Below are 9,900 nucleotides of genomic sequence, written 5' to 3' on the forward strand. Positions count from 1 at the left end.
TCAATCCACCATCGACAAGCAAAGTGACTCCTGTAATGAACGACGCATCTTCGGACGCCAGAAATGCGATCGGTTTGGCGACCTCCATCGGATCAGCGTATCGCTCCAGAACGTGCAGGTTTTTCACGCCTTCAAATAGAGCTTTCACTTCTTCCTCTGGCAAGCCCATCGCGGAAAATAATTCGGTTTCAACGAACCCAGGATTGACGCCGTTGACACGGACACCGGACGGACCCAAATCACGAGCCACGGATTTGGTCAAATGATCCAAGGCCGCCTTAGATGCTCCGTAAGCCACGTTTTTGTGGGTGGTTATTTGGCCCGCAACGCTCGAGACGTTGATGATGTTACCCTTCGTCTGCTTCAAGTACGGAATGGACAACTGCATCAATTGGAAAACTGCCCTGAAGTTGGTTTGGAACGTTCTGTCCAGCTGAGCCAACGTGGTGTTTTCGGAATTTCCTTTTTCGCCTATGCCGGCGTTGTTGACCAGAATGTCCAATCGGCCAAAGTGGTTTACGGTCTTGTCTACCACCGCCTTGGCTTCTTCTTCGTTGGATATGTCTCCCACAACCACTAAGATTTTATTCGGACTCATCCCGGCTTCTCGGCATTTCTGTGCCTTTTCGTTGAGTCTCTCCGCATTTCGTCCGTTCAGCGCCACTGAGCATCCCAGCGACGCCAAGTGGATCGCTGAGGCGGCGCCAATCCCCGAACTCGCACCAGTGATGAGCGCTACTTTTCCGTCGAAACGATACATTTCAACTTAAGCTATAAACAGCGTCTTATTTCTGCGGTCGACTAAGGCTGACTGTGCTATTTTGATATTTTTTGGGAACTTAACGAAGTTTATAACCCTAATTATACACCACCTCATTCATTCGTTTCTATGGATTTGATTGATCGGAGTCTCTTTTCCGCCTACGATTTCCCTGAAGCCACGGTTTTAATAGACAATTTCAGCCAACTTCGAAAAATGTATTCGGCAGTACTGACGTAAATGTAACACAAACACCTGACTCTCGATCATTTTCAGAATCACCTATTGGAAGTAGTTTGTATTAAAATCATGTACAATGTATGCGCCGCCGTAATGTATGTAACCAATCACGAGTGGGGGAGGGAGGATTAAAGAAACAGACTTCAATCGCGTCGGAAGACGTCAGTTTTAGGGAACCAATGAGACACCGGGCTGATGTGATTTTTATAGAGGGAGGAGACGAGACGGGGATGAAAAGCTACGCTAAAATTCGTCTCAAATAGAATTGTTATGTTCCAGAAATATTAAATTCGGAAACTGTTCCGGAAAATTTTCCGCAAATCGGAGAAATAAAAAATTTAAACATATATTACTTTTTAAGGGTTTTTATTCTAGACTAGACTAGAGGTTTAGTTTGAATTTTGAATTCGACAAAATGAGGTGAAAATGCCGCGAAATTTAAATTGGCTAATAATGGAATGAAAACCATTTTCTTTTTTTCGTAAAAATGAAGAAACTTTTCTGGAAAAAGGTTCTCGGTAATTTTCCGACTTACAACTATATTCTCAACAGAGTCATTCTCACGCAGTATAAATAAATACATTCTTGATAAGTACTACCATGGACTAATTAATGTATACATATGTGATATATTGATCTATGTTCAAGGACAGACAAACATTTACTTCTCAACGGTACAACGTCCCCGGCCGCTCATATCGATAGATGAAAAACCGTTAGGAAAGCCCCATATTTAGTTTGATGTTAAATTCTTAAATGGATCAATGACCGGTTTTTTCCAACGGCTTTCTACGTTCATTCAAGGTTCTTTTTGAACGGTGCATATTGAATTCGGGTAGGTGTAACAGTTAATTTCTTGCCTTTACGGTTCAATGGTATTAATATTATTGATATATTTAGTTTTAAATAAAGTTTATTTAGAGATGACGCCTAAGGTGGTGTGCGTATATATTGCTATAAGTGATAAAAGTTGAGAGCATTGTTAAAAGTATTTCATTTAAATTAACATTTTGATATCTGTAATTGATTAGTAATCTTTTTAATGTATAAGAATATATGAATCTGTTCCATTGCGCCGAATCCCATTCGACCGAAAAAGCCGCACTTTGGCGGATTTAGGATTCGGTCTAATGGGATTGTCCCATTCGACCGAAAACCTGCACTTCTCCGGGTTTAGGATTCAGTTTTATCCGTTTCAGCATCTGTCAGAACAGCATGCAGTGTTACCTAACCTAACCTAACCTAAAATATATTAAAACGCTTCCATAAAAAATCAAAAGGAGTAGAAAGAAAAACTTTTTTGCGGTCGCTCAATTGTGAATATTGCGTCGGTCGATTAGAAAAATACAAAACCCGCCTTTGGGCTAATTTCATCAAAAACATTGGTGGAATTGCCATGGGTCTAATGGGAATTCAGTCGAATGGGATTCGGCGCAATGGGAAGATACCAAATATATTACTCCCTTCAATGATCAACGTGATCCGCGGGTTTTAGTAATAACATTAATAACATTGCCCATTTTTACCACTACGGTAAATGCAGCCATCTTTTTTCACACGTACCTGATTTTAACGGATATTTTAAGCTTTTCAGAATTATTTTTTTACGGTACATAATTAATGACTATTATTTTGTAAATTGTTGTATTTATTATTTTTGTCCTTGCGTCTTATATTTGAAAAACTTTATTGTAAAATATTTCACTTGCTTCCATTTTTATAGAATTGTTTTGTATTACGTCAGTTAAATTTTCTGTTTTTAGTTTGACTCGTATTAGCCCAGTTATAATTAGTATTATTTTTAGTTTACCACTCGTAATTGATTAGTTATCCTTTTAACGCATATATTTAATACATCCTTCTCTCATAATCTACGTTCTTTTATTTATGAATCATATGTAATTAAACTATAATTGCTAGTTCATCACCGGTAATTGATTAGATTGTATTTTTAATGTATATATAAAAAAAACATGATATTATTGTTATATATTTTATCTTATGACCTTTCAAGGGCACGAAAATGTCATGTCTTTTATAATTGGAGAGGTGGGTTCGTTCGGAAGGGTGCTCGGTGTGGTAGACGATCGTGTATGGGTGAAATACTGAATAAACCATGAATAAGATGAGCAAAGTATAATTAGTCTTAATTATTTTCCATGAAAAGTGCCACAATATCTTAAATTATACGCATCGTTTAATAAACTAAATACCGGAATTATTATTTACAGAAAACGGCACGAAGGATAAAGTTTTTGGGTGTTTTTTAACCCGTGACTAAATTAAAATTGAATTGTTCGTTATTAAGCGTACATTTTCCCCTATACGATTCAATGGAATTTCTTGGCCCTTAGCTAGATTGATGACTATAATGAATTATAATAATTACATTATATAATTATCACAAGTTTTATTTGGGTACATTCTACATATTCTAAAAAATCAATTTACAAACATTAAATAATGGAAGATTTCTTTACAAATCTACAGGATGTTTCAAACGGTTATGCAAACATTTTAAGGAGTTGTAGGGGGTGAGTTGAGAAGTATGCCTGGTGTTTTCCCATTTTCCTACGATGAGTGAAAAGAGCGCCAGAGAGCTTCAAAGTGTGGCGTACTAGCCCCTGGAAGTAGGCTGTAACAAGAGCAAAACCAAGCAGCAGGGACTTTAAATACTGTTTAAGTTTACTTTTTTACGCTGGTTACCTCGATTTGTTTATCAAGTCCTTTATTATCTATCACACGAATTTTTCATAACGCGGTAGAGCCTCCTACATAAGGTTTAGCCTAATCGTCGATCAACAACGATCCTAGCGGCAAAAACGTGAAATTCGTTGATCCACAATCGAAGTTCCTTTTTTAAACAGTTAAGCCCAACAATAACAACAGTGAAATAGCTAAATTGTTAATAAAATAAAATTTGTATATGCAGTAGCGCTATCGAAGAAGAAAAAAATATGTTGGAAGGGTGTAGAGTAGTCGGAGAACTTTGAGCCACAACATATTAAAGTATAATTTTTAGTTGACCATTAGTAATCTTTCTAATGTACAAGAATATATTTTGACATCTTTTTTTATTATTACTATTATGATAAAAAATATGATAAATATTATTCTTATTTTACATTTTTATCCTAAAACCTTTCTTTAGTTATTGTTCCAAGGTCAATTATATATATATATCGGTTAAAATATTTAACTCAGTTCAGAAAAAGTAAATCAGTTAAGTTTTTTCATTTTTTTTTAAACTAGGTTTTTCGATGTGTATAATTGTCAGATTTCTATTCTATTAAAAAATATAATTTTTGACAAGGTCGACTATTATAAAATTAAATCTAAATCGAATCGCTGGTATTTAATAACGTCAAAACAATTGCCAGGCTTCACGGAATAATGGGTGGGGATAATTATTATAAATATTGTGGAGGGGACAGGTGTTTTCGGGTCAAAGAGAAAGTGGTATAGGATAACTTTTAAAAAGAGTCGTTTTTACCCGAGAGTAAGAGCGATGTAAATGGAGCCAAACAAGCCTATGGTAATACTGTGAGGTTAGTGTCACATTATGGTATGTTATAAGTAAATGGTAATTATGAACACTAAATCTACGCGATCTACGTGTGGAAAGGAAATTTTCCGTATTTTTCCGAAAAATAAGTTTTCATTCCATGATTAGTCTAATATTGTTTGCAAATTTAAATAAAGCGGCATTTTCGCCTCATTTTTTCGAATTTAAAAGTAAGACTAAACCTAGGTTAAACTGATTAACAATGTAAAACTATTAATGTTTTGTAGTATGTTTACTGTTATTAGACATTTTATAACGATAAAAAGTAAAAAAATTAAAAACCCTTAAAAAGTAATTTATGTTTAAATTTTTCCGATTTGCGGAAAATTTTCCGCAATTCGGAAAATTTCCGGAAAAGTTTAACAACACTAGTAACTTAGAAGTTTCACGCCCATTGCGAAGGCACATTTTTATATAGAGAAGAGCGGATACTTTTCTTATAGCTATTTTAAACCTTTGTTTACATTGATTGTAGAAAAATAAACGGTGATTGTTTTTATTAAATATGCCGTTACCATAAATAATGTCAATGGTATTATACTTTTACTCTCGAATCGCCTATCAAATTAGTTGATTTTCTATTTATAAGTTTCTTTTTGGGAGTTTCACCGGGGCCTTAAGGTTCATTGGTAATTTTTTATTTTACCTTTAGAGTAGTAGCACTCCGTAGCTTTGGCCCTGGCCCCCAATGCTTTATGAATAGGAAAAAGCATGGGTGACGTCGTGTAACGTAGCACTGCCATTACTCTATCCTCTTTGCTCTTTTCTTTAGTCATATGCCTTACGGGTATTTCACAACCGAGTTGCCTTGTGGCGCGCGATACTCCCTGCCAAAGTTTCGGAATTCGCGTAAATGGGATTTTCTGTTGTCGCGAAAATAATCGAGACAGTCAAACGATAACCTTTCGATATAACCAAGAAAAATATTGTGGGGTTCAAGAATAATTTATATTTTTCAAAGTGAAATTAGTTTGTTAATTATATTATAAACTTATTAAATACTAATTTTGATTCAACGATCGTAATACGACTAGTAGTTTTTGAGCTATTGTGACAAAAAGAACCATAAGTTTAAGTTATTGTAATTAATTTAATTTTAGAGTTAAAGATTTGAAATTGACTCATCAATTACGTCTATTCTTTTACTTTACAACAGTGAATTCTACATATTTTTAACAGTTCTAGTTCTTCTGTAACTAGTTCAAGATCAAAACCATATTTTATGAATTTACTTGAGAATTTCCTCTTTTACACTTTATTGTTCCCTGTCATAAAAAAAAGTAACTTTCTTAGTATCCGAGTGTCTCTTTTGAAAAGTACGCATTTATGTTTTAACTAATAAGCTCGTTATTGTTGTTTTAAAAATTTTAGATAGAACATTTTTTTCTGGATTATTACGATTAAATTAAAGTAATTGCTATTAAAGTTGTTTTTATTATAATTTGTTAAATACACTTTTCCTTTTTAGTTTAATACATCGTTGTTGCTTTTATGTATTTCAAATAATATTACTTCAAGTGAGGATTTTCATTTAATTTTGACTTTAAATGAGAGGATAATTAGAATTTAAATGATTTACTATTGATGTAAATCAGTGAAAAGGGATACCTTTATAGCGTGATAAAACTAAGGTGGAAGTGAATTTTAGGATTTTTTCAAACACTCCTTAAAAGTGCCTCGAACAGTATCTTTGGTCCATTTATAATCCTTAAACTCCCCAAGCGGTCCTTTTGTCTCCCACTCTAAAAGCGTCTTCTTCGCTCTGACCAGCCGATAAAGATTGACTCTATTGTCATCCCCTCTCAATCAATGCTTCTATTGTCATCCCCTGTCAATCAATGCTTCTATTGTCACCCCCTGTCAATCAATGCTTCTATTGTCATCCCCTGTCAATCAATGCTTCTATTGTCATCCCTTGTCAATCAATGCTTCTATATATCATCCCCTGTCAATCAATGCTTCTATGGTCATCCCCTGTCAATCAATGCTTCTATGGTCATCCCCTGTCAATCAATGCTTCTATTGTCATCTCCTGTCAATCAATGCTTCTACTTGTAAATTACAAAATTCGAACGAAAACATATTCCGGCAACACTGCCAAGAGACGAGTTTAAGCGCCATCTAGTTTTTTCTCGAAACAAAAAACCCCTTACTTCCCCCTTAATAACAACGCTAAGTATTAAACGTGGAGTGAAGAATGCGTATTTGAGAGGTGATAAATGACTATATCGAGCGTGTAACGCCTCCCTCTCGGCATTCGGCAAACAGCGCAACGGTTCTTTACGATTGGAGGGATTAGTATCATGCGGGCTTCAAAAATGCTTGACAGATGGGGTACTATTAAATAGTATGTAAATAATTAGGAAACTCTGCCTGGGAGAATCGCACGAGAGAACGGGGTTTATTGGGTTTTTTGTTTAGGGTGTCATCGTAATATTTCAAAATGGGCGTTGATAATATCAGTGTCTTTCTAAGATAAACTAAGCATCTTTCGAAATGAAACAATTTTATAGATACATTCAAATTTATTGAGAAACACAATGGATTTAGCTAAAGCCTTCGATACCGTAAGTCACCGACACACATTGCAATGGTTTAAAAGCTACTTTAATAAAAGAAATTCCAGAGTTAAACTGAAAACAATTTAAGTAATAATGAAATTTATTTTTACGGGGTTCCTCAAGGAACCATTCTATTTAACATTTTCTCTGATAAAGCTGGTGAGAAAGCTATTGATGACATAAATATTAACCGCATATCCCAACTTATGTATTTGCCCTAAAATTAATAAAGCAGACTCAGTTAAATATATCGATGTAATTGTTGCTAATCCTTTAAATTGGTCCGACTATATTAAATATATATCAACAAGAATTCGTTCTGCTTTGTTTGGGTTAAGTATTTTGAGATACGTTCTAAATGTATCCATTTTACGCATTGTATATCAGCGGTGGAGATCGCCAAATATTCAAATATTCGTGTGGGAGGTCCCAGCTGAATATTTTAAATCGAAGATATTTTGACGTGTATTTTATTTTAGCTGGCGGACTCTCTGTCTTCTAACTATTTCTGTGGAGGCTCACGCCCCTCAGCCCCCACGGGATCGCCGCCTCTGCTGTATATTTCAGCTTAGTTCAGTCAAGTTTTACAAAACCGATATATAAGTTTAAATGTCTGAAGAAACCATGGATCTATCTAACTAGTCATTTATATCGGGAACTAGATGCTCTGTCTCTAAAACAAATTTTATATAAAACTGTTTAATTGTATTATTGGAAAATGAAAGTTACAGATAACAATGCCGACTCAAACATTGCTTTTAAGCAGTTGACCAGATTTAAAATGTAAAATATAGTTAAATTACCTTTTTACAAAAAACTCAGCATTTATTTAATAATTTAAATGTTACTTTTAGAAATTTACATTAATTTAAAAAATTTCACAGTGAAATTAATTTACTATTTTGGTCTCCTGAATATAGTAAAGTAATTGAGAAATTGTTAACGGAATGATGATCATTATTATTTATAATAATTTTTAATTTATTTCTAAATTGTAAAATTTACGATAATTGTTATATGTCAATTAAATTCAATTCTTTTTTAACAACTCACTACCTTAGGCCCAAGTCATCTAGTGACTTATAATGCCTTATACAATTGGCCGGGTTACAATGCATAGGAGAAATTTATGAATATAAATAAAAAAAGGAATAATTTCGGGGCGGGTTCAAGTTGGAACTCGGCGAGATGGCCATTGTCTAAGGTTCGGTAAGAAAATTACCATTAGAACAATAGGAAGTGTTATCCTTTTTGTTATGAATATCGAACTGCAATAGGTAGTGCCTGATGGTCTCGAAAAGCTTAACACAACCGGGGGATTGTGCGTACTCAAATGTCCGTGACTTATTGTTGTTTCTGCTATTCAGTTGAAGGGTGATGATATTGCGTAGCTTGGTTTTTAGTTTAAGAAATATACAATTCAAACTGTACTCGCTATTTAAGGTCTGCCTCCCATGCCTAGTTCCCCATCATCTATTAGCCAAGGGCGCTCATAAGGTATCATACCGTACGTCATCACCAGATATTCAGAAGTTTCTTCCTTCAATTTATTATAGGTATAAGGAACGTTGCATTGAAACGTAAAATAACCAAAATATAATTTCCTCAATTTAGATTAATTATTATTATTTGTGACTCAAAAAACGTACAGATTAAGTTCAGCGTAGAAAACCTGTAGGAGTGTAGATGTAACTTTATTGCGCGGAGACTTAAATTAATAAACGTTATAACTACAAGTTATCACTAGGTGAGCGCTTAATCTCAAAATTCACATTGCCTGAGAATAAAAATATCGTAACTCTGTTTCTAACATTCTCCAGCTTTCCTGTAATACAAGTTACTTATTTTTAGATTTTCTTTAAATTTTTAGTAGATTTTAATTGCTTTAGATTAAGATAATCTATTCAGTTCTAAGTACAATCATACCCAGAAAATTAACACTAAAAACAGTAATAATAATACGAGGTAGAGTTATTACAAACTGAAATATGTATGAATTTTAAAACGTAAAATGTTAGATTCTTGGAAAATTATACCGATTTTAATTGAAATTAAGCCTTAAAAATAATAATTGTACATAAAAAGCAACAGATGGCGATTCTACTATCTCCTCCAAAAATTAACAATACTAATTAAACCTGTCGTTTTAGTTTCGCGGTCCATGAACATGAAATCACTAAAAATAAAATGGCTGACCTAAGCTCGAGTTAGAGCAAGCGAATTAATGTGATGTAACTAAGCCTCGGACGGTTTTTTAATGTAGAAATGTATATGAGACGGGCTAGTGTGACCGTATGGTTAGGTATGCGCGGCACCCACGCTCCTAAAATAAATGCGGTGGGTTCGAATACAGTATTGTTTGTTTTTTAAGGTTTATAGTTTGCTTCCGTATCTATTTGCCATTTTTAATTGCCATTAATTATACGTCCGGGATGACAGCTACGTAACGACATTCTTAATTTAAGAGGAAACACTATCAAAGCGATGATTTATGTCATTTTTGGAACAATTTTCTGTTCGTTTGGGCCAGGGTAGAATAGTAGTTTTTTTTTGGAGATACGAATATTCTCAAATCTGTTCATTGTAATTTTTTTTATAAAACACTTTATTTATTTAAAAAAAATCAAAAACCGTAAACGAGGTTTATAGGGCCTTTATGGTAAGCTACATGCATAAATATACAAATAAATATATATTATTAATAACCCTATTATACTAGCATGTACGAGTAGTTAGTCTAAATAGCATAACAAATACTCAAACCTACCCTCAAA

This window comes from Leiobunum rupestre, chromosome 8, assembly GCF_980474605.1.
Source record: "Leiobunum rupestre chromosome 8, qqLeiRupe1.1.hap1, whole genome shotgun sequence".
Taxonomy (NCBI): Eukaryota; Metazoa; Arthropoda; class Arachnida; order Opiliones; family Sclerosomatidae; genus Leiobunum; species Leiobunum rupestre.